Source organism: Pongo abelii, chromosome 20, assembly GCF_028885655.2.
Source record: "Pongo abelii isolate AG06213 chromosome 20, NHGRI_mPonAbe1-v2.0_pri, whole genome shotgun sequence".
NCBI lineage: Eukaryota > Metazoa > Chordata > Mammalia > Primates > Hominidae > Pongo > Pongo abelii.
Genome location: NC_072005.2, coordinates 35,295,862 through 35,321,302, shown reverse-complemented (window position 1 = coordinate 35,321,302; position 25,441 = coordinate 35,295,862). Strand labels below are relative to the sequence as shown.

The following is a 25,441-nucleotide window of genomic DNA, read 5'->3' as shown; positions in this document are numbered from 1 at the left end:
GAATGCACCACCCTGCCCAGCTAGATTTTATATTTTTTGTAGAGACAGGGTTTCACCATGTTGGCCAGGCTGGTCTTGAACTCCTGACCTTGTGATCTGCCCACCTCAGCCTCCCAAAGTGCTGGGATTACAGGTGTGAGCCACTGCACCTGGCCAAAAGGCACTTCTTACATGGTGGCAGCAAGAGAAAATGAGGAAGAAGCAAAAGTGGAAACCCCTGATAAAACCATCAGATCTCATGAGACTTACTACCACAAGAACAGTATGGGGGAAACAGTACCCATGATTCAAATTATCTCCCACCAGGTCCCTCCCTCAACACGTGGGAATTATGGGAGTACAATTCAAGATGAGATTTAGGTGGGGACACAGAGCCAAACCATATCAAGTCTCCCCTTGGAATGCTAGCTGTGAGTTGGCCTTCATGTGGCTGAAGATCAGAGGAACTGCAAGCTATGAAATTAACTGAGAAACTCCAAGCAAGGAACTCAACATGAAGAGGTCCTGCCAAGGACTTCTGACTCTAGTGTTGAAGGATTCAGGGCTACAGAACTTGCTCTTCTGCCATAAACTTGTTCTTCTGCCATAAACAGCTAGAAAACTGAAAACAAGTGTTTTCAGACACTAAGACCAAGAAATACAAGACTAAGATTCCTAAGTAAATGAGGTGAGTCCTATAATCACTCTTTCTCTTGAGAGGTTTGTTGGACCACAGCACAGAGAGAAGGAATCCAAGCAAAATAAGACTGGCCTTATAGTGGAGAAACCAAACAGGTACCAACTCAGCAAAGTAATCAAGATTAACATAGTGATACGATGTGCAGAGAAAGACACCTCACATCTATGGTATTCGCTTGAAAACTCACAACCTCAGGCTAATTATAAGAAAACACTGGGCAAACTCAAATTGAGGAATATTCTGTAAAATACCCACAGGCCAATACTCTTCAAAAGTAAAAGGTCATGAAAAAGAAAAAATTGAGAAATTGTCAGATAGGATGAGACTAAGAAGACACGACCACAAAATACAATAGGTATCTTGGAATGAATCCTGGAAAAGAAAAAAGAACATTGGTAGAAAAACTAGTAACATTTCAATAAAGTCTATACTTTAGTAAATAGTATCGCCTTGTGCTAATTTCTTAGTTCTGACACATGTACCTTGGTAGTGTAGTGTGTTCACATTAGAGGACACTAAAATTGGGTGAGGAATGTATGAGGACTCTCTGCATTATCTTTAAACTTTTCTGTAAATCTAGGTTTATTCCAAAATAAAAAGATTAACAAAAATTCTGGCATCAAATTAAAAATTACTAAACATGAAAATAGGATCCAAATTGTGACCCACAGCCAGGTAGGAATAGACACAAAAATGACAGAAATGATAGAATGAGCAGATGAGGACTTTAAAACAGCTATTATAAATATGCTTCAAAATTTAAAGAAAATCATTAACATAATAAAGAGAGAAATTAAAATTTTTATTTAAAAAATGGAAATCCTAGAGGTATACGGGTATATTCCTGTAGGCATGTTCAAATATAATATCTGAAACAAAAAATTTCCTGGATGTGTACAAGAGTAAATCAGACATTGAAAAAAATAAAAATTTAGTGAACATGAAGATATATCAATAAAAATTAACCATAATTAAACACAGAAAGAAAAAGGACTACACAAAAATGAACCAAGCCTCAGTGACCTTATGGGACAATAAAAGCTATATAATAGGCTGGGGATAGTGGCTCACACCTGTAATCCCAGCACTTTGGGAGGCCAAGGCAGGCGGATCACCTGAGGTCAGGAGTTTGAGACCAGCCTGGCGAACATGGCAAAACCCCATCCCTACTAAAAGTACAAAAAAATTAGCCGGGTATGGTGGCAGGCACCTGTAATCCCAGCTACTCGGGAGGCTGAGGCAGGAGAATCGCTAGAATCCTGGTGGCAGAGGTTGCAGTAAGCCAAGATCTCACCACTGTACTCCAGCCTGGGTGACAGAACGAGACTCGGTCTCAAAAAAAAAAAGAAAAAAAAACTATATAGTATAAATGTAATTGGTGTTCCAGAAACAGGAGAAAAAGAGATTGGGGCCCAAGCAAAATTGGAAAAAATATGGCCAAAATATTTCCACATTTGATGAAAACTCTAAATCTGCAGATCCAAGATACTCAACAGGCCCTGACAAGACTAAACACAAAGAACATACCTATGCATATCATAATTAGATTACCAGAGGAAAATGCATACTACCTACAGTGGAACTGAAATAAGACTAATAAAAGATAACACAGCACCATGAAGTGCAAAAGACAAGGGAAAACATCTTCAAAGTGCTAGAGAAGAAAACCAGGTCAGGCATGGTGGGGCTCATGCCTATAATCCCAGCATTTTGGGAGGCCAAGGCAGGAGGATGGAACACTTGAGCCCAAGTGTTCAAGACCAGCCTAGACAAATTGTGAGACCCCGTCTCTACGCAAAATTTAAAAATTAGCTGGACCTGGTGACATGTGTCTGTAGTTCCAGGTACTCAGGAGACTGAGGCAGGAAGATTGCTTGAGCCCAAGGGTTGCAGTGAGCTATGATTGGTGCTGTTGCATTCCAGCTTGAGTGACAGAGCGAGACCTCGTCTCAAAAGAGAGACAGACAGACAGACAGACAGACAGAAAGAAAGAAAGAAAGAAAGAAAGAGAAAGAGAGAGGAGGGGAGGGGAGAAGGGAGGGAGGGAGAGAGGGAGGGAGGGAGGAAAATAACCTGTCAACTTGGGATTCTATACCTAGCAAAAATATCTTTCAAATATAAAGGCAAAATAATATTATTTCAGAGAAAAGTTAAAAGAACTTGATCTAGCATATCAACATTTAAAACATTTTTTTTTTTCAAATTAATGAATGACTTTTCTTACACTTTTAAGGCTGATGAAAAACCTTCATTTCAATTGAAAAGTATGGTAATTGTATTTACTCATTAAATATGAAAGTTTTCTAAAATACAACTTGAAAACATCCAGCATGCATGTTTAGTATCAGTACGATGAATTCAAGACCAAGTATACATGTTACATGCAGCAAGGCTAAATTACAAATTATCATAGTCACCATCATCTTCTTCACGCTTTTTCAATGCATTTGATGATTCATTGGCAGTATTTTGTGATAACACCATATTAGTGGTAATAAGAAGCTTTTGGACCCAATTAATGATGGATTAATCAGAACATTCTGAACTGCTGATGTTGCAGGAATTGAAGATTTTACAGCTGGAGACTGTGAAGTAGGCATCTGTACTGTAAACCTTTGCCCTGTGAGGGACACGGGAGTCCCTACTTTAGTTGAAACAGACATGGTCTGTGGGGTTGGTGTGCCTAGTGTGGGAGTACTTGGTCTGCTAGCAACTGAACCAACACTTAACCGTGGGACTATTACTCTTCCCGCGGAAGTTGATTCCTTTTTCTGTAAAGATTTCAGCCTATAATTTGGAGCTGTTAAGCAATATCTATCAGGTGGCAACCTAGGACCTGAATATGGCTTGATTAACGGAAAAGGGGTTTGATTTCTTTGCCTTGCGATATCTAATAAAAAAATCTCTTGGGGGAAGAGAGGTAAAAGACTGGTCAGCGTGGAACTGGATTGCCAACCGCACATCATCTGCATCAACGGGAGCTTTCTTAACACGGCTGGAATAAATTTTTGCATCATCTAGAATTGTGGTCACATATCGGAAGGCAAACTCCAACGTCTAATTTATAACTCTTGGCTCATATTCTGTAATTCCCAGATCCTTCAGGATTTGTGCCATCATCTGTGCATCTGTGGGCATGCTCTTGGGAGAAGCCATCTTGCCAGACTCCATGATATCCGATGATCAGACTTCTTGAGCTAAATCACCCACATTAATGTATTTCAGTCCTGATTTTGACACAAGTCCTTTGCCTAGTGTGGTTTTTCCAACCCCTGGTTGGAAAAAAACCCCTGGTGTACTGGTGAGCAGGATGCTCGGAAGCAACATGGTCCTCCCCACCATGGCTCCGAGCGCCTCCCTCACCCGCCCTTCACATTACGGGAAGGACCATTTAAAACGTGATTAAAGCAAGTTCTACAGGCTGGAGGAAAAGAAAATCAGGTGGAAACGTCAATGTACAGAAAATAATGAAGAACACTCAACATGGTAAATTCATAGGTAGACAATTTAACATTTAAAGAAAAAGTTTCAAAGGTAATTGAGAGGAATGACAAAGTGAGGACCTTTGTAAATACTTTCCCTAAAAAGCAAAGATAAAGTTGGGACTATTGGTTTCTGGCCTGGCATACAAGCTTGGACGTTGTCACTACATCCTAATAAGTAAACAGCTAAACAAACTGAAAAATCAATTCTTAGTTAAGAACAGTGAAGTCACAGGGCAAACTATCATGGCCCCTGAAATTGGAGTGACCGGCAGGCAAAGGCAGAGAAGCACAAGTAACTGGAGCCAAGACCCTCAGACAGAGGCCTCCAGGGAAAACTGACAGGCTAGGGAAACCCGAACTGTAATTAACTAACTGCACAGTGTGGACAAGTCTTGAGTTGAAAATTCCAGGGGGACTCAGTCATTCCCCGGCACACATACTTTTGTGAGTTTTACCTCCAGGAGCTCTACCAGGTTCTCAAAGCAAGTATCTGAGAACTATCCCCCTGTGCTTGCAGCAGGGGGAAAGGAAAAGGAACCACTTAAAAACATGCCAAAACACTCTGTTCTTCTTAACAAGGTTTGCCCGCAGGAGAAACTATTTAACCGGAAGATAACCTGCTGGGGTTTTATCAGAGCCAAACTGACCTAGGGGAAGGGAAATAATCAAACTCAGGCAGCTCCTGCCTTCCATGTGGGAGAAGAGAAATACCAAACACCAGCTCCCTCTAGTCATCGTGTCTTCAGTAAAGCTGATGGGGGAAATGAGAAGCACATGTGACGTACACAGTCTAGAGGCACAGGCTCACTCAAAGACTAAGACCTGATCACAGGACTATAGAACTCTAAAGAAATCCACATTACTAAGGGCCTATTTACAGCCGTTCCTCTTACTCAGGAACGTGCCCAGCTGTTAAGGAAAAATCACCAGGCATACTGAAAGGCAAAAAGGTCATTTGAGAGATAGGGCAAGCATCAGAACAAGACAGATATAGCAAGGATGTTGACATGATCAGACCAGGAATTTAAAACAGCTATGATTAATATACTAAAGGCTCTAATGAATAAACTAGATGGATGCAAACACAAGTGGGCAATGTAAGCAGAGAGATGGAAATTCTAAGAAGTACCAAAAAGAAAGGCTAGAGATCAAAAACACTGCAGGAGAAATGAAGAATGCTTTGATGGGCTCATTAGTAGACTGAATAAAGCTAGGAATCTCTGAGCTTGAGGATATCTCAACAGAAACCTCCAAACTGAAAAGGAAACAGAAAAAAAAAAAAAAGGCTGCAAACTCCAGAACAGGATATCCAGGAACTGCAAGACATCTACAAAGGGGGTAGCATATGCAAAATGGGAAAATCAGTAGAAGAAAAAAAAAAGGAACCGAAGAAATATCAGAAACAATAACAACTAAGAATTTCCCCAAAATTATTATGAGACACCAAATACAGATCCAGGAAGCTCAGAGAACACTAAGCAGGATAAACATTCCACCTAGGCATCATCATTTTCAAACTATAAGAATTCATAAAGAAAAATCCTGAAAGAAACCAGCGGGAAAAAAACACATTACCTATAGAGAAGCAAAAGTTAAGAATTATACCCAACTTCTTAGAAAGCATGCAAGTAAGAAGAGTGGAGTGAAATATTTAAAGCACCAAGAGAAAAGAGCTATCAACCTAGAATTCTATATCCTGAGAAATATCCTTCGAAAATAAAGGAGAGGCCAGGTGCAGTGGCTTATACCCGAAATCCCAGCACTTTGGGAGGCCAAGGTGGGAGGATCGCTGAAGTCCAGGAATTCAGACTGCCATGAGCCATGATCATGGCACTGCACTCCAGAAGTGTTAAAGGAGTTCTTTAGATAGAAGGAAAATCATATAGTTCAGAAATTCAGATCTTCATAAAGAGCATAAGAGAAGGAAGAGGTAAACATAAAATAGAAACTTAGTTTCTTATTCTTACCTATTTAACAGATAACAATTTGTTCCAAATAATAGTACCAACAATGCATTTGATTTTGTATACCTATGTACATATACATGCTTATGTATACTGATGTGTTAGTCAAATAAATAACAGCAACAATACAAGGACAGCAGAGAGGAATAAGGATTGTTGTAAGGCATTTGCATTACCCATGAAATGGTATATAGTATCATTTCAAAGAGGACTTGGATTAGCTGTAGATGTTCCAAACTCCAGGGCAACTACTAAAAAGATGCTTTTAAAAAGTATAACTGATATGCTAAGTAGAGAAAACGGAATCATAAAAAATGCTCAATTAAAATCAAAAGGGGTATTTAACAGGCAAGGGATCGATAAGAGAAAAGAAACAAACAAAAAAACCCAAAAAGGAGAAAAAGAGTGGAAGACAAAAATAGGAAAAAAGAACAAGGGCAACAAATATAAAAACAGTAAAAATATGGTAGATGTCAATCCAACTATATCAATAATCATTTTAAATGCCAATGGTTTAAAAGTACCAATTAAAAGACAAATAAATTGTCAGAATGAACTAAAAAATAAGACCCAACTATACACTGTCTACAAAAACCTTAAAGACACATATAAATTGAAAGTAAATGGATGGAGAAAGATATACCATGCTAACATTAATCAAAAGAAAGTGAGAGTCATTACATTCACTTCAGATAGAGCAGACTTCAGATTAAGGAAAGTTATCAGGAAAAAAGAGGAGCATTCTACAATTACATAGGGGTCAATTTTCCAAGACGACATAGCAATCCTTAATGTGTATGCATCTAAAAACAGAGCATCAAACTACATAAGGAAAAACTGACAGAACTGGAAGGAGAAACAGATGAATTCACTATTATACCTGGAAACTTCAGTACCCATCTATCAGAAATAGGCAGATCCAGCAGTCAAAAGATCAGTTAAGGACACAGCTGAACTCAGTAACACCATTTACTAACTTGATATAATGGTTATCTACAGACTACTTCATTCAATAACAGCAGAATACATAATTTTTTCCAAGCTAATATGGAACATTAACCAAGACAAATCACATTTGGGGTCATAAAACACACCTTAACAAATTTAAAATAGCAATTATACAGTGTCTGCTCTCACATAACAATTGAATTAAACTAGAAATCAATAATATAGCTGGAAAATCTCCCAAATACTTGGAGATTAAACAACACACTTCTAAGTAACACATGGATCAAAGAAAGTCTCAAAAGAAATTTTAAAATATTTTAAACAAAAATAAAAAATACAACTTATCAACATTTGTGGAATGCAGTGAAAACAGTGCTTAAAGGAAAATTTTTAACATTGAATGCATACATCAGAAAACAGAGATCTAAAATTAATCATCTAAGCCTTCACCTTATTAGAAAAAGGAGACGAAATTAATTCCAAAGTAAGGAGAAGAAAAGAATAAAAATTTAAAGCAGAAATCAATGAAATTGAAAACATAAAATCAGTAGAGAAAATCGACCAAACCAAAAGCTGGTTCTTAGATAAATAAAATCAGTAAGACAAGCTAACTAAGAAAAAAGAGAGAGGACACAAATTGCTGATTTCAGAAATAAAAAAAGAGAATGTCATTACAGATCCCAGGGAGATTAAAAGGATAACCAAGAAATACTATGAACACGTCTATGCACACAAATTTGGTACTCCTAGATAAAATGGACCAATTCCTTGAAGAGCACAATCTACCAAAACTCACACGAGAAGAAACAGACCATCAGAATAAGACTGTCTCTATTAAATAATTAATAACTTTCCAAAACACAAAGCACAGGCCCAGATAGAAAAAGGAGAGGAAATTAATTCCAAAGTAAGGAGAAGAAAAGAATAAAAATGAATTCCATGAAACATTTAAGGAAAAAAAAATACACCAATTCTCTCCTATCTCTTTCAGATGATAGAAGCTCGGGGAGTACTCCCTACTTCTATGAGTTCAGCATTACCATATGAAAATCAGGTAAAGACATTACAAGAAACTACAGACAAATATTGCTAATAAACATAGATGCAAAACTCAAGAAAATATTATCAAACTGAATCTAAAAATGTATGAAAAGGATTATACACCATGACCGAGTGAGATTTATTCTAGGTATGCAAGGCTGGTTCAACATTTGAAAATCAATGTAATCTATCACATCAACAAGCTAAAGAAGAAAAAAATCACATGATCACACCAATAGATGAAGAAAAAGCATTTGGCAAAATCCAACACCTGCTTATAATAAAAACTCACAGTAAACTAGGAATAGAGTGAAGTTCCTCAATTTAATTTTTAAAAATCTACAAAAACCCACACTAACATCATACTTAATGGTGAGAAACTTGAAGCCTTCCCGCTAATCAGGAACAAGGCAAGGATATCCCCTCTCACCACTCCTTTTCAACTTCATATTGCAAGCCCTTGATAATACGGAAAAAGAGATAAAAGGTATACACATTTGGAAGAAGGAAGACAAACTGTCTTTGTACATAGACAACAATCATCTTTGTAGAAAACTGGAAAGAATCAACCAAAAAAGAAAACCTCCTGAAACTTATAAGTGATTACAGCAAGGTTACAATGGTCAATCACTTCCCTATACACCAGCGGTGAACAAGTGGAATTTGAAATTATAAACACAATACCATCTACATTAGCACCCTCAAAATGAAATACTTAGGTATAAATCTAGTAAGTTATGTACAAGACTTATATACAAAACTCTGACAAAAGAAATCAAAGAACTAAATCAATGGAGAGGTACTCCATGTTCATGGATAGGAAGATTCAACTGTCAAGATGTCAGTTCTTTCCAACTTGATCTATAGATTCAATGCAATCCCATTCATAATCCCAGCAAATTATTTTGTAGATACCAATAAACTGATTCTAAAGTTTATATGGAGAGGTAAAATACCCAGAATACCCAACACAATATGGGAGGAGAACAAAGTTAACTGACATTTTCAGACTTCAAGACTTACTACAAAGCTACAGCAATCGAGACAGTATGGTATTGATAAGAGAGAATCAGGTCAATGAAATGAAACAGACAGCTCAGAAATAGAGCTACATAAATACAGTCAACTGATCTTTGGCAAAGGAGGAACGGCAATGGAATGGAGCAGAGTCTGCAACAAATAGTGCTGGAGCAACCTGACATGATATGCAAAACAAATCTAGACACAGACCATACACCCTTCACAAAAACTAACAAAAAATTGGTCACAGACCTAAATATAAAATGCAAAACTACAAAACTCTAGAATATAGGAGAAAAATCTAGATGACTTTGGATTTAGCAATGGCCTTTTAGATATGACAGCAAAGGCATGATTCATGAAAGAATAAACTGATAAGCTGGACTTCATTAAAATTTCTGCTGTGTGAAAGACACTGTCAAGAGAATATAAAGACAAACCACAGACTGGGAGAAAATATTTGCAAAAGGCATTTCTGATAAAGGATTGTTATCTGAAATACACAAATAAGTCTTAAACTGAACACAATAAGAAAACAACCTGACTAAAAAAGGGGCCAAAGTCCTTAACAGACACCTCACCAGAAGATATACAGATGGCAAATAAGCATCTGAAAAGATGCTCCATATCATGTGTTATCAGGTAAGTGCTAATTAAAATGACAATGAGTTACCACTACCTATTAGAATAGCCAAAATCCAGAACAGTGACACCACCAAACACTGGCTAGAATGTGGAGCAATAGGAACTTTCATTCATTGCTGGTGGGAATGCAAAATAGTACAGCTAGATTGGAAGACAGTTTGGCAGTTTCTTACAAAACATAGTCTTACCATATGATCTGTCAATCATACCACTTGGTATTTACCCAAAGGAGCTGAAAACGTATGTCCACACAAAAAGCCACACACTGATGTTTATAGCAGTTCTACTTGTACTTGCCAAAACTTGAAAGCAACCAAGATGTCCTTCAGTAGGTGAATGGATGAACTGCGGTACATCCCGACAATGGAATATTACTTTCAGATCTATCAAACCATGAAAAGACATTACGGAAACTCAAATGAGAAAGAAGCCAATCTTAAAAAGCTAAACACTATGTGATTCCGACTACATGACATCCCAGAGAAAGCAAAACTATGGAGACGATATTAAAAATCAGTGATTACCAGGTATTGGGGCATAGGGACGGATGAACAGGCACAGCATAGAGGATTTTTAGGGCAGTGAGACTACTCAGCAACTATAATGGTGGATATGTGTTCTTATATATTTATCCAAAGCAACAGAATGTCCACCAAGAGTGAACTCTAATACAAACTATAAACTTCAGGTGATGATGTGGCAATGGATATTCAACTACTGTGACAATGGATATTCAACTACTGTAACAAATATATCACTCTAGTGGGGATGTTGATGATAGGGGAGGCTATGCAGGTATGGGAGCATGGGATATATGGAAAATCTCTGTACCTTCTGCTCAGTATTGCTGTGAATCTAAAATTGCTCTTAAAAAACAGACTTTTAAAAAAATTAGACAAAATTATCAAAAACAACTACTTTTCACCTCTGAGTATTGACCAAAACATAGGACAAATGGAGAAGTGTTTATTCAAGAAAACTACTGAAAGTTGGGTAACAATGATGACAGTATGTGGCATTGTGACCACTCTCCCTCACCCCAGCTCCTTCAGACAATAGTTCTAACAGGGTGGGACAACTTGTAAAACCAGAAGCATTTATACTGTAGGGAACTGACTCAATCTGAAACAATGTGGAAAAACCCAACGCCCAGGGGCTTTGTCAAATATAGCAATTGCAGTGCCAAACATAGGAGAGGTCCACATACATCACAGATGACCTGAAGCTGAAATACTAGCTGGGCCAACCAAGAGATCAGCAGAAAAAAATTTTCTGCCTGGAGATTTAACAGAAACAATCAGGAAGTGAGACAATCATAGTCCTTGATAAGCTTACATTTTGAAAGGTAATGGGCATATTAGGGTATGAACATGCTGAGAGACCAGAGAAGGCTCTAACTATATACATATCCCCAGGGAAGACTCCTAAACTGCATAAATTTTCAGTGTGTTCCTCAAACGAAACAGAGACTTTGACAAAGGATGAAAGTCTTACCAAAACAAGATGCCTAAGTACAATCTCTGACCAGTCTCTAGCTGATCACTAAGATATATTGATCCAAGGTGACCCATAAGTAGTAGAACATAACTGAGGGGAGACATCAGAGGCCACACGCTGTAGAGAAAAACTCTTAATTAATCTTGGCCAAGTCATAAAACAAACAAAAAAAGGGACAATAACCCCTGGTAGGAGAGTATCAGAAATAAATGCTGTTACAATGTATTATTTAAAATGTCCAGTTTTAAACAGGAAAGGATGGCTTATCTAGTATAAAAAAAATACTCAGTATAAACAGAAGCTATTTCCAAGGGTTCCCAAGTGTTGGACTTAACAGACTTCAAAGCAGCCAATAAAAATATATCTTCAAAGAACAAAAGAAAACCATGTTTAATCAAAGCATGAAAACAATGACTAATCAGAGAACACTTAATAAAGAGATCAACATTTTTTAAAAAATGGAAATTCTGGAGTTGAAAAGTAACTAAAGTGAAAGCTTCATTAGAGCGACAACAGCAAACTTGAATGCAGAAGGAAGAATCAGTGAACTCAAAGACAAATCAATACAAATTACACAATCTGAAGAACAGAAGTGAGAATGAAAAATGAACCGAGTAGGAAACCTGTGGGTTACAATCAATACTAACATATGCATAATGGGAATCCCAGAAGAAAAGAATAGTGAGGGCCATACAAGTTTTGACATCTTTTGAAGAGTCATAAAAGTTTTTAATGTCTGAAAACATTCCAAATTTGGTAAGAAGTATAAATCTGTATATCCAAGTATCTCAATAAAACCCAAGTAGAATAAACATTAAAATATCCACACCGATACACATCAAAATCTTGAAAGCAGCAAGAGAAAAACTGACTTATCATGCACAGGGGAACCCCAGTAAAATTAGCAGCTGACTTCTCAAAAGAAACAATGAAGGCCAGAATTAAGTGGTATAACATACTCTACTGTCAAACAAGAATTCTAAATCCAGTAAAACTATCCTTCAAAAAAGAAGACAAAAATAATGATCTTCCCAGATAGACAAAGAGAATTTGTTGCCACCAAAATTTTTTTTACAAGATATGCTAAAGCAAGTACTTCAGGCTGAAAGGAAACACCACCAGATGGTAACTTGAATCCACATAAAAAAGTACCAGTAAAAGTAATTATGTAGGCAAATGTAAAAAATAGAAAAAATACTCAAGTTTTCTTCTCTTACTTAAAAGATAATTGCATGGAAAAATAATGAACTCATATAGTTATAAATAATAAACCTGTACTGTTATAAAATACATTACAATAATAGGACGAAGGAAAAAGAGACTAGAGCTATGCTGAAGCAAAGTCTGCTGGCATTAAGTTAGTATTATTCTGAAGCAGGTTATGATGTTACAATGCATCCTACAAACTGTAGCGCAACCGCTACAAAATAACTCAAAAAAAGAGTAAAGCTCTCTTCTACTCTGTGAGGACACAGGAGGCCATCTGCAGCCCAGGAAGAGAGCCCTCGGCAGGAACCAAATCAGCTGCGAACCTTGACTTCCCAGTTTCCACAAATGTAAGAAATAAATTTGTGGGTTTACAAAAAAAAAAAAGTACAGTTTCTTTTTGTAAAGGAATTCAAAGTTTATACTAAAAGATTTATTTAACACACACAAAAAAAGGTAACCAAGGAGGAACAGAGGAACAAAAAAGACATGACATATAAAAAATGACTAACAAAATGGCATGAGCTATTGATATGTAAATGAGCCATAACAACAATTATATGAATTAACACACATTTCAATAAAAAGACAGACTGGCAAAATAGACTTTTTAAAAACAAAATTCAACCACATGCTGCCCACAAGATACAAATGCTAAAATTCAAAATCATAAATGGGTTGTAACAAAAAGGATGAAAAAAGAGATACCACATAAGCATAACCGTAACCAAGCTGGAGTGGTCATAATCATATCAGACAAAACTGACATAGGCTTTAAAATTAAAATGTTACTAGAGAAAAAAGGGACATTTTGTAATAATAAAAGCCTCAATCAGAAGATACGACAATGACAAACATATATGTACCTAACAACAGAGAAAAAAATACATGAAACAAAAACTAACAAAACTTGAAAGGTAGGACTATTTAACAATAATAGTGTAAGGCCTCAATATCCCACTCTCAATAACGGATAGCACAAGTAGACAAAAAATCAGCAAAAATACAGAAGACAACAATATCAATGACCTTGACATGATATCAACAGAACACTCCATAAAACAGCAGAATACGTATTCTTTTGAAGCACACACAGAACATATGCTACCCATTTTTAAAAAGTCCTAATGAATTTTTAAAAACTAAAGACATAATAAATGTTTTCTGCAGACACAACACAATTAAAGTAGGAACCAACAGAAAGAAACTTGAGAAAACCACTAATATTTGGAAATTAAACAATACATATTACAGTAACCCATGAGTCAAAAAAGACATCTCAAGAGAAATTAGAAAATATTTTTAACTAAAGAAAAATTAAAACAAATCAAATGTCACTGGATGCAGCTAAGGGTTAGTGCCTAGAGGTCAATTTATATCTTTAAACACCTACATTAGAAGACAGTAGTCTCAAATCAATAGCTTAACACCTTTAAAAACTATAAAAGGAAGACCAAACTAAGCCTAAGCAAGGAAGAAGAAAGGAAATAATAAAGATTAAAGTAGAAGTCACTGGAATAGAAAACTAGAGGAAAATCAACAAAATCAAAAAGTTTCTCTGAAAAGGTCAATAAAACTGACAGACCTATAGTTAGAATTACAAAAAATATAGGACAAAAATTAGCAAAATCAGAAGGAAATCACAGGCCAGGCACGGTGGCTCATACATGCAATACCAGCACTTTGGGAGGCCAAGGCAGGAGGATCACTTGAGCCTAGGAGTTCGAAACCAGCCTGGACAACATAGTGAGACCCTGTCTCTACAAAAAAAGTAAAATAAAAAGGAAATTGCTACCAACTTAAGAAATTAAATGGATTATAAAGCAATACTTTGGACAACTTTATGATGACAAATGCAATAATTTACATGAAATGGACAAATTCCTACAAAGAGCCAAATTATTAAATGGGCTCAAGAAGAAATATAAAACTTAAATAGACTTAAAATAAGAACTTTAATAGCAATTACAAATCTTCACACAAAGAAAACTGCAGGCCCAATGGTTTCACTGATGAATTCTATCAAACATTTAAAGAAGAAATAGTACTAGTCCTTCACAAATTCATCCAGAAGAGTATACTTCCCATCTGATTTTGTGAGGTCAATATTATCCTTATATAAAAACCAAACAAAGACATCACAAAAACAGAATATGACAGACCAATATCCCTCATGAATATATACACAAATATTCTCAACAAAACATCAGCAAACCAAATTCAGTAACATATAAAAAGGATCACGCACATTATAAATGGGCTTTATCCCAGGAATGCAGGATTGGTTTAATCAGAAAATTAATTTAATCAGAAAATTAACGTAATATACTAAAGAAGGAACAACAGCTGCATAAAAAGCATCTGAAAAATTCAACTCCATTCATGAATGAAAACTCCAACAAACCTAGAAATAAAAGGAATTTTTCTCAATCTAATAAAAGGCAGCTACAGAAAACCTATAGCCAACATCATACCTACTGATGAAAGGTATTCATCAACTTCTATTCAAGGTTTACTAGAGACGCTAGCCAATATAATCAGGCAAGAAAAAGACAAGGAATCAAGATTGGAAAGAAGTAAGATTCTCTATTCACAAATGACACAATCCTATACGTAGCAAATATTAAAGAATATACAATCACACACATACACTCACTCTTTCTCTCTCTCTCTCACACACACCCCCTTGACAAGAACTAATAAATGAGCTCAGGAAGGTTGCAGGATACAAAGCCAATATACAAAAATTAATTATACATGTACTATCAATGAACAATTCAAAAATGACATTAAGGAAAAAACTCCATTCACAATTGCACCTGAATTAAAAATTTAGGAATAAATTTAACAAAAGATTTGTAAACTGAAAACAATGTTTTGAAAGTAATGTTTTATACACACTGAGAGAAACTAATCAAGATATAAACAAACATTAAATGTTCACAGATTCGCAGACTCAATATAAGCATGGCAATTCTCCCCAAATTCATCTACAGATTTTACACACTCCCTATAAAAATCCCAAAAGGCATTTTTGCAGAAGTGGATAAGCTGACCTTAAAATTTACGTGGATATGGAAAGGGTTCAGAATACCCAAAAAAATGTTTGAAAAAGAACAAAATTGAAGGGTTTAACAGTTCCATATTTGAAAGTTTGTTATAAGTAAAGCCACAGTAATTAAGACCACTGGTAGTGATATAAGGACAGACAAACACTCAGTACACAAACAATCTTATGTTTATAGTCAACTATTTTCAAAAAAAGACGCTAAAGCATTCATTGCAAAAAGGACAGTCTTTTCAACAGCTCTAAAACTATTAAATGGTATTAAAATTATCTGTGCAAAAAGTCAGATTTAGACCCTGGACTCACCCCACACACAAAACAGATCATAGCCCTAACTCTTAACAGTTGAAGTATAAAATTTCTAGAAGAAAACATGGGAGAAAAGTTTTATTATTTTGGATTAAAGAATTCTTAGATAAGATACCAAAAACACTAACCACAAATATATATATACTAATGTTTTGGCACTTAAAAAGTATGTACCATTATGATCACTTTATTGTAGTGTTTATAGTACTTTGCTTTCATTTGTATCTACAGTACTTTGGTTTCATTTGTATCTAACAGCTTTACTGAGGTATAATATATATTGAGATGTAATATATAATTTATATATGTATCAATTGGACTTCATTAAAACTAAAGATTTTGTGCTTCAAAAGACATTTAAAAAATCAAAGACAAGCCACAGACTTAGAGAAAATATTTGCAATTCATATATTTGACAAAGGGCTTGTATTTAGACTATATAAAGAACTCTTAAAATCAGGCACAGTGGCTCACACCTGTAATCCCAGCACTTTGGGAGGTCTATGCAGGAGCATTGCTTGAAGCTAGGAGTTCTAGATCAGCCTGGGCAACACAGCGAGACCCTGCCTCTGCAAAAAATTTAAAAATTAGCTGGGCATGGTGGCACGTGCCTGTAATCCCAGCTTCTCAGGAGGCTGAGGTGGGAGGATCACTTGAGCCCAGGAGGTCAAGGCTGCAGTGAGCCATGATCATGATGCTGCACCCTACTGGGTGACAGAGCAAGACCCTGTTTCTAATTAAAATAAATAAATTTTTAAAAAGAACTTCTTATAACTCAATAAGACAACCAATTAAAGACTGAGCCAAAGATTTGAATAGATACTTCCAAGAAGATGTAAATAGAACTAAAAGCACATGAAAAGACCTTCAACATCATTAGTCACTACAGAAATGTAAATTAAAACAATTATTATATTCCACAGCCACTAGAAAGGCTATAATAGAAAAGACAAAATAGTAACAGTGCGGCCAAAGATGTGGAGAAACTGGAAATCTCAAACATTGCTGACAGGAATATAAAATTATACAGCCTCTTTGAAAACCTGTGCAATTTCTTAAAAAGTTAAACCTGAATTCACCATCCAACCCAACAATTCCACTCCTAGGTATTTACCCTAAATAAATAAAAACACATATTCACACAAGGACTGATATATGAATGTTCATAGCAACATTATTGACTATAGCCTGAACAATTCAGCGTCTATCAACTTGTGAATGAATAAGCAAAATGTGGTATATCCATACAATGTAATACCATGCAGCAATAAGAAAAAACAAGTTACTGATGCATGATTTTTAAAAAATGGATGAACCTCAAAAACCTTATATCGAAAGGTAAATGCAGAACACTACATATTGTATGATTCTATTAATTGTCCAGAAAAGAGAACTCTACAGAGAAAGCGTATTAGTTAAGGTGTCCCAGGGCTGGGGACAGGAACAGGAATTTACTGTAAATAGGCACAAGGGATGTTTTTAAAACAATGGAAATGTTCTACAACTGAGTTGTGGTCAACATGGCACAACTCAAAATCTACTAAAAAACCCCAAAGTGCATATTGTAAAGTGGATGTTACAGCATGTAAATTATACCTCAATAAAGCTGTTAAATACAAATGAAACCAAGTACTATAAACACTACAATAAAGTGATCATAATAGTACATACTTTTTAAGTGCCAAAACATTAAAATATAGCAAATATGTAACTTCCCCATCAGTAGAGGAAGAGAAGAGGGAAGTACTTAGTCTGAGCAATAGTTTAAAAAAAAAAAAAAAAAGGGAAAGGCAATCAACAAGCAGGGTAAATAAAATGCCCAAAGCAAATTAGTAAAGTCCTCCCAGTAAGAGTAAGTACAATAAAATACAGACTAAACTTGACAGTTTTAAGACACTGTCAGAGTAGGTTAAAAACTGTTTTCAGGAAGTCCTAGCCAGAGCAATCAGGCAAGAGAAAGAAATAAAGGGTATCCAAATTGGAAAAGAGGAAGTCAAATTATCTCTGTTCACCATTGACACAATCTTACACCTAGAAGACCCTAAGGACTCCTCCAAAAGACTCCTAAATTTGATAAATAAATTCAGTAAAGTCTCAGGTTACATAATAAATCTACACAAATCAGTAGCAATGCTATACACCAACATCCAAGCTGTGAATCAAATCAAGAATCTAATCCCTTTTACAACTGCTGAAAACAAGAATAAAATAAAATACTTAGGAAGATACTTAACCAAGGAGGTGAAAGATCACAACAAGGTGGGCTACTAAACACTGCTGAGAGAAATCGTCACACATGACACAAATGGAAATATATCCCATACTCACAGATTGGAAGAATCGGTATCATACTGCCCAAAGCAATCCACAGATGTAATACGATTCCTATCAAAATACTAACAATATTTTTCACAAAATTAGAAAAAAATTCTAAAGTTCATATGGAACCAAAAAAGAGCCCAAATAACCAAAGTAATCCTAAGCAAAAATAATTAATCTGGAGGCATCACATTACCTGACTTCAAATTATAATACAAGGCTATAGTAACCAAAACAGCATGGCACTGGTATAAAAATAGATACATAGAACAATGGAACAGAATAGAGAACCCAGGAATAAAGCCAAATACTTAGAACCAGCTGAACTTCAACAAAGCATACAAAAACATCAACTGGGGAAAAGGACACCCTAGTCAATAAATGCAATAAATGGTGCTGGGAAAAATGGATAGCCACATGTAGAAGAATGAAACTGGATCCTCATCTCTCACCATATACACAAATCAATTGAAGATGGATTAAAGACAAATATAAATCCTGAAACCATAAAAATTCTAGAAGAAAACCTAGAAAAACTTTCCCAGACACTGGCCTAGGCAAACAATTTATGACTAAGACCCCAAAAGTAAATGCAACAAAAACAAAAATGAATAAATAGAACCTAATTAGGGCTGGGCACAGTGGCTCATGCCTGTAATCCCTACACTTAGGGAGGCCAAGGCAGGTGCTATTGTGTCTTCAGAAGTATTAAAGCCACCCTCGTAGTTTATTTCAGTTAGGGTTTTTTACAACTTTGTAAATCACCTGAGATCAGGAGTTTGAGACCAGCCTGGCCAACATGGTGAAACCCTATCTCTATTAAGAATACAAAAATTAGCCAGGTGTGGTTGCACACGCCTGTAATCCCAGCTATTCAGGAGGCTGAGGCAGGAGAATTATGTGAACCTGGGAGGTGGAGGTTGCAGTGAGCCGAGATTACTCCCTCCAGTCTAGGGGACAGAGCAAGACTCCATCACAAAAAAAAAAAAATAATAAAATAAAATAAATTTTAAAAAATAACCTAAGTAGATTAAGAAGCATCAGCACAGTCAAAGAAATAATCATCAGAGTAAACAGACCACCCACAAAATGGGAGAAAATATTTGCAAACCATCTATCTGACATAGGACTAATATCCAGAATCTACAAGGAACTCAAACAAATCAACAAGAAAAAAAAAATCCCATTAAAAAGTGGGCAAATGACAGACATTTCTCAAAAGAAGATAAACAAATGGCCAAGAAACATGAAAAAATATTCATTAGGGAAATGCAAATTAAAGCCACAATGAGATAACCACCTTACCCCAGCTACAATGGTTATTACTAAAAAGTCAAAAAGCAATAGATAATGCATGGATGTGATGAAAAGGGAACACTTATATACTGCTGGTGGGAATGTAAATTAGTACAACCTCTGTGGAAAACACTATGGAGATTTCTCAAAGAACTACAAGTAGATCTACCGTTTGATCCAGCAATCCCACTACTATCTACCCAAAGGCAAAGAAGTCACTGTATCGAAAAGACAACTGCACGTTTACTGCAGCACAACTCACATCTGCAAAGATATGGAACCAACCTAAGTGTCTGTCAATCAATAAGTGGATAACGAAAATGTGGTACATATACACCATGGCATACTACTCAGCCATAAAAGTGAATGAAATGATGTCTTTTGCAGCAACTTGGATGGAACTGGAGGCCATTATCCTCCAGTGAAGTGACTCAAGGGTGGAAAACCAAATACCGCCTGTTCTCACTTATAAGTAGGAGCTAAGCTATGGGTACGAAAAGGCATACAGAGTAATATAATGGACACTGGAGACTCAGAAGGGGGAGGCTGGGTGTGGGGTGAGGGATAAAAAACTACATATTGGGTACAACGTCCACTACTCAGGTAACAGATGCAGTAAAATCTCCAACTTCATCACTACACAATTCATCCATGTAACCAAACATCACTAAAGGTACTGAAACAACTGCTTACACTAATAATAGCATAATTCTATTAGGTGCATGTATGCATATAAACAAAAACAAAACAGAAAGCTGTCTCACACACAAAAGATGGAACCTGTTATATTAGGAAAATATTTAGCTCTATTACTCTCTAAAGGAAAAAACATGATTAGGGATAAAAACGGTCACTATGAGGTCACTTGATGAGGAACATACTAATTTTAAACTCACATGCGCACAATGCCTAAATTCACATAAAGAAAAAAATGAGTAGCTTTTCAGAGAAATACCGTTACACTGATTACTTCTTAATTTTACTATTCTCCACCTATCATATTCCTTTTGTGTATATGACCAAATAACATCATTGAAAAACTCCACCCTATTCCACCAAGTCAACATTAATTTTCTTATGTAGAAAGTTTAACAAAACAGGCTTCAAAAATTCAGATTTTTTAAAAGGTGGCCTCATCGTGAGTAGATGAAATCATGGAGACATCATATAGATCACGTATTTCCTCACTAGCTGAGTGTCTTGTTTAGATGGCAATGTTAAAAAAAAAGGCAAAAAAATGTGTTACAAGTGCTGGTTCTGGAGCAAAGCTGCCTGAGTTTAACCTACTTAACGGTTGTGTGGCTTAAAATGTTAGTCTCTGTCTTAGCAGGATGAGGGTGAAGGATAAAACAATAGTGCCTACTTCACTGGGATGCTGTGAGCAATTAAATGGGATAATCCACACCAAGTGTGCTAAAAATGCATGACACATAGTAAGTGCTAAAAAAAATATTTAACTCTTTGTGACTTATTGGTTAAGGGAACTGCAAAAACATTTTTTAATCCTAAATGATATTCTTCTAAAATGAAATTTAAATTATTTTAAAATGTAAAAATTTAATACTGACCAATTAAATATATAAATCGTATTTATTGTAACTGAGGAATTCACTTAATAGGCCTTTGCTTGACAGCCTACATGCCACCACCTAAAGAACAGATAGATAAAGATCAGTTTTACCCTTGAAAACCTGTTTCTTATGGAGGAGACAAATCTGTAAAATAGACACCTGCATTTCACAAATTAGGAATTATTTCAATGAATGGAAAGCTCTTAAACATGCATGACCAATTTTTAAAAAATCAAATTTTAGTAAAATGAACATAATCATTATGTAACACAATGTTTTTAATGATTCTGAAACCCCTTTAAGATACTATACTGCCCCAGAATCATTCTAAAAAATCAGTGATATGTAGACATACGTATATGTTAAAACTATGTCCTCGGGCCAGGCGCGGTGGCACACGCCTGTAAACCCAGCACTTTGGGAGGCCGAGAAGGGCGGATCACGAGGTCAGGAGATCAAGACCATCCTGGCTAACACAGTGAAACCCCGTCTCTACTAAAAATACAAAAAATTAGCCGGGCATGGTGGCGGGCGCCTATAGTGCCAGCTACTCAGGAGGCTGAGGCAGGAGAATGGCGTGAGCCAGGAGGCGGAGCTTGCAGTGAGCCGAGATTGGGCCACTGCACTCCAGCCTGGGCGACAGAGCGAGACTCCCTCTCCAAAAAAAAAAAAAAAAAAACACTATGTCCTCAATAAGGGAACAAAACAAATATACTTCAAAATGGATTGTACTATGTTTTAAAGAAATCAAAGTAAGTGTTCATATGGCCCAACAGTCCTACTCCTAGGAATCTACCCTGAAGATATACCTCTAATGATACAAAAATACGTATACAAAGTTATTCATTGTATCATTATATGTAATTGCCAAACATCACAAACAACCTAAATGTCCGTACCTAGGAAAGTGGCTGAATAAATTATCTACCATCTACACAACGCAGTACTATAGCTGTTTAAAAAAAAAAAAAAAGAAAAAAAAAAAAAAGAAGGCAGAAAAACTGATACAGAGGGATTGCAAGGGCATAATATTAATTGAAAAAATTAAAGTGCAATGGACAATGTCTTTCTTCATGTAAGAAACAAATACATGTAAGAAAATTGGCCGGGCACAGTGGCTCACGCCTGTAATTCCAGCACTTTGGGAGGCTGAGGCAGGTAGATCACTTGAGGTCAGGAGTTCTAGACCAACCTGGCCAAGATGGCAAAACCCTGTCTCTACCAAAACATACAAAAAAAAAAAATTACCTGGGCATGGTGGCACGTACCTGTAGTCCCAGCTGCTCAGGAGGTTGAGGCATGAGAATCACCTGAACGCAGGACGCAGAGGTTGCAGTGAGCCGAGATTGCACCACTGCACTCGAGCCTGAGCAAGAGTGACCCTGTCTCAAAAAAAAAAAAAGAAAAGAAAAAAAGGAAAAAGAAAATATACATGTATTTGCTATGAGTATAGAATATAGAAAAGTTAAACCAGAAGCTAAAAATATTGGTTCTTTATAGTAGGTAGGTGGGGATTTGTGCAAAAGAGACATAGAAAGGTTAAACAAGAAACTAGAGCTTACTTACTATAGGCAGGTGGGAAAGTGAGAGAAAGCAGCTGGGAATGGGAATGGGGTGGGAGGAATGAGGTACGAACAACACTTCTCCATGTATATCCTTTTACAAAGCTTACACTCTGAGAACCACGTGTTTCACATATTTTTCACATACTGAAAAAATAAACCATTAAAATCAACCAGGATGTGGAGAGAACCCTCAAATAGTAAAAAATGGACCAAGAGTACAAATCAGTCCACAGATCAGAGAGGGTGGGAAAGAAAAGAACCTCAGTAACTTTGAAAAACTGTTTCTTGACTGATGATATGAGGCAAAACCCAAAAAGAATTGCACAACAGTGCAATGTAGTTAATGTGTTTCTCCTAGGGTATGAATTAGCTCTTCTGAAACTATATGTATATTACACTGAAAGAACAACAAAAAAAACAGTAAGTAAACACACTGCAGACAAGAGGCAGGTTACCCATGTTGGAAAAAGTAACAAATAAGGAAAACCAGAAATTAATCCTGTGGTGTTAAATTAGAATCAGAAGTATCAGTACAAAACTCATGAGTTTTTAATAAACAGATACATAAATGTATATTCATTAATACACACATATATATTTCCTAGCTGTACCTGCTGAAAGGCCCAAGAGGCAATGACACCCTATTTTCAATTAGTATACTTAACTGAACAAATGTTGGTTTCTAAATACCTTTTTCCAATTAAAGGAACCAGGGTTCCTTGAAGTGGTTGTTTCCAGGGCTGGGACAGGAAAAATAGATGGTCCTGTAGTATTTTGTGGTGCCAGTAAGAAAGTGTTCAAAAAAATATGGGAACTTGTTGAAACAACTTAGGAGTTAACTCAAAGGAGTTCCTAATGGGCAAATGCAGAAGAATTTGAGCAACAAAACAATGATAGTAAGTAATGAATTTTAACCCATATAAATAAAATATCCAGGTGTCCACAGATATAAATAATCAAATAAACTTGGAGAGAGAGGTATGGAGGCAAAGCTTGTTATTATAAACGAATTTCAAGAAATAAATGTGGAAAAGGGCAAAACGGAAAATCACCTTTAGGCAAACACCACAGTGGTAACTGTTACAGACAAGATCCACCAATGAATGCAAAACTTAGCATAAGTTGGAGGAGAAAAGAATTTTCATGTCTCATGTATCTCTCCCAAGATATTAACTACAAAGGGAAACAGTAATTTTGCAGTGGAGACACCTGGCAGACACCACCTTAACCAAGTGATTAAGACTGATACACCAAAATAAGGAACTTGAAATGACACACTAGAATGCACCTCTTGATATGATGCATTTTCTGTGGTATTCTCTTCAAAACTGCAAAACCTCAAGGCATCTGAGTACATCAAACAAATCCAAACTGAAGAACATCCTCAAAATATCCCACCAGTACTCTTCAAAAGTGCCAAAGTTATGAAAGACAAACTGAGGAACTGTCTGAGATTGGAGGAAAGACTAAGGAGCAGTAAATAACAAATAAATGCAAGATAGGGTCATAGACAAGATGTGGGGAACAGAAGCACACTAGTTCTTTTTCTAATGGAAAATATGGTGGAAAAGTTGGTAAAATTCAAGTAAGATCTGTAATTTAGGTCTAATGCTATTGCACCAATGTAAATTTCCTGATTTGGATAATTATATTATGGTTCTATATTACAATATTGAGGGAGGCTGAATGAAATGAGGGTATATGGGAACTCCGGTACTATTTTGTGCAATTTTCTGAAAGACTAAAGTTATTATATTTCAAAATAGAAAGTTTAAAAGAGGATCTCTTGGTCTGCTGTTCTGTTTTATAATGGTTTAAAACAGAACAGGTAAGACCAGCTTCATTTTGTCCCAAACTTTAATATAAAAAAGCTATAATTTTAAATTACAATTTAATACTCTGTTATAAGACTGAAGCTATGAAATGGGGCAATACTATTTCATGGTCTCCAGAGCAGAAGATGCAAAAATGTGTTATCAAACACTTTATCTGCTTCTACTACCATCTTGTTCCATGAAGGAAAACCTGTCTGAAAGATGTAACATAGGCTCAAAATCAAGTTTGTGAACATGAAAAATTATTTAATGACACGCATCTTGAAATTACAAATCTGTTAAGAACACCACAATAGTCCTACAGTAAAGTTTGTTTCTGAGAAAAAAATCTAGCACAGAAAGTCTCATGTGAATAGCAATTCGTAACGGGAACATCTTTGTGTGTGTAATTTCTGCTTTGGTTTTGGTGAGGGCTGGGGCATGGACTGAAAGATTTAACTACAAAATATATGCATAGTTGATCTAAATTTACTAAAGAACAAATCTACATTTTTAGGTGATCTTTCAAAATCGGTCCTCGGTTTGAATTATCCATTAACTAGTGGGGATTCAAGCTCGCCCCCTTGTCATTAAAATACATATTCATAAAACTTTAAAGTTGCACTGTTCTAGTTACGAATAGCTTCTACTTTTCTAGGACATAATTTCACTTTGTTTAAGAAGAATTCATTAAAGAAGCTATAAATAACCTTTAAATATTTAGCCATGAATAGAGGGTGGACTGGCATTGATGGCTTATTTTAGTACTAATGCAGAATGCTTTTTAAAAGCTACATTTTAGCATGCATCAAGCTAATGATTAACTTGTAACGTTATTTTCAATGTTAGAATAAATTTCTCTTTATTTTGAGGAATTGTGGTAAAAGTAAATGTGTTATTTCAGTTAGCAGGAAAGTAGCCTTAAAGAATGAAAATGTTGGGAAGATGAAACTGTAAGGAATTTTTATTTAACATGTTTAAGCATCTAGACCTTTCCTTGTCTCCCAAAACATAA

General features: G+C 35.9%; 1 pseudogene; it reads right to left on the bottom strand.

Moving 5' to 3' along the window:
- Positions 1 to 2,763: 2,763 nt before the first annotated feature.
- On the bottom strand, positions 2,764 to 24,679 carry LOC129051754 (transcription initiation factor TFIID subunit 9-like; annotated as a pseudogene).
- Between the last annotated feature and the right edge of the window lie 762 nt (positions 24,680 to 25,441).